The 1,402-nt window shown below is 49.7% G+C and overlaps 1 pseudogene; it reads left to right on the forward strand.

Annotated features, from left to right (window-relative positions):
• Positions 1 to 518: 518 nt before the first annotated feature.
• Positions 519 to 1,024, forward strand: LOC144328933 (COP9 signalosome complex subunit 6 pseudogene; annotated as a pseudogene).
• Positions 1,025 to 1,402: the final 378 nt, after the last annotated feature.

Below are 1,402 nucleotides of genomic sequence, written 5' to 3' on the forward strand. Positions count from 1 at the left end.
GAAAGGATGGCAGTGAAACTGACTGGCTGACACAGTAGCCCTGTTTGAACATTATTCCCACAAATGTTCACAGCATGGGGGAAAGTGCACTAACTTCCATGTCTTCAGGAAAAGATAAGGAACAGTCTTATGTGCATCTATGCACATGCATAGAATCTGGATGTGACATGGGCTAGTTGTGCACAGAGACCCCTTTCAGATCTTCTGCCAAACCCTTGTACGTTGGGGGTTGATCCAAAGGTTGTAACGAGATGGAGGTAGGATTGGGGGTCACTGTTCTGTTCCTTCTTATGTGCATTCAGTGAATGTATGGAGGGGAGCTACTGCATACTGTTAGCATGATGGCATGGATTATACATAAAGAGGGAGGGAGGAGCAGAGCAGTGGTGGAACATGGGGTCTCAAATTTCAGCAGTGGCTTGTGAGATGCCAAAATTAGATGTCCCCCACCAATTGCCCTTCATTCCACATCATAGTCATGGTGCCTGGTGTTAGTATTCCATTCCCCCGCTGTGCAGATGTGTGGGATTATCGAGAGCCCCCTCTTCCTCAAGCTGAACCCCATGACTCTGCCTGTCAGTGTCTTCGAGTCAGTGATTGACATCATCAATGGAGAGGCTACAATGCTGTTTGCTAAACTGATGTACACTCTGGCCACAGAGGAGGCCAAGTGCATGGGGTTGATCATGTGGCACGGATGATAATGACGGGCAGTGGCGAGAACTCCACAGTGGCCAAGCATCTCATTGCCCAGCACAGTGCCATAAAGATGCTTCACAGCCTTGTCAAGCTCATCTCGGAGTATGTTAAAGCCTCAGAAGCAGGGGAGGTGTCCTTCAGCCACGAGATCTTGCATGAGGCCTATGCTCTCTGCTATTGTCTGCCTGTGCTGAGCACTGACAAGTTCAGAACAGATTTCTATGATCAATGCAATGGCGTGGGCCTCATGACATACCTTGGCACCATCACCAAGACCTGCAACACCACAAACTGGCTGCACTCCCCTAAGTCCACCTCTGAGTAGGGAGCCCATGTCCTAAGCACACCCAGATCCAGGAGGACAAGCAACCAGCAGTTTGTTTATTGACAAAGCATGAACTTAGAGTGCTGAAGTGCGCTAAGCTGGCCACATAGTGGCTAGGCAGCTTGCACCCTCCCCAGGCTTGTGCTCTGAGCTGGACTGTTGGAGCAACAGTGTGGCCATGCCCATACACAAACATAAGTACCTTAGTCTGATGGCATGAGCACAAGCACCTTGCAACTTCTCCTGCACGGAAGTTGCTGCTGTGCTTGCCTCTGCTAATCCAACCTGGTGCTGGAAGACAGTGAGGATGGTGGGATGCTGCCCACTGTCTTGGGCAACCCCAGACAATGAAAGTATATGTCTGATACTTAATTCTTT

This window comes from Podarcis muralis, chromosome 9 (genome assembly GCF_964188315.1).
Source record: "Podarcis muralis chromosome 9, rPodMur119.hap1.1, whole genome shotgun sequence".
In the NCBI taxonomy this organism is placed as follows: domain Eukaryota; kingdom Metazoa; phylum Chordata; class Lepidosauria; order Squamata; family Lacertidae; genus Podarcis; species Podarcis muralis.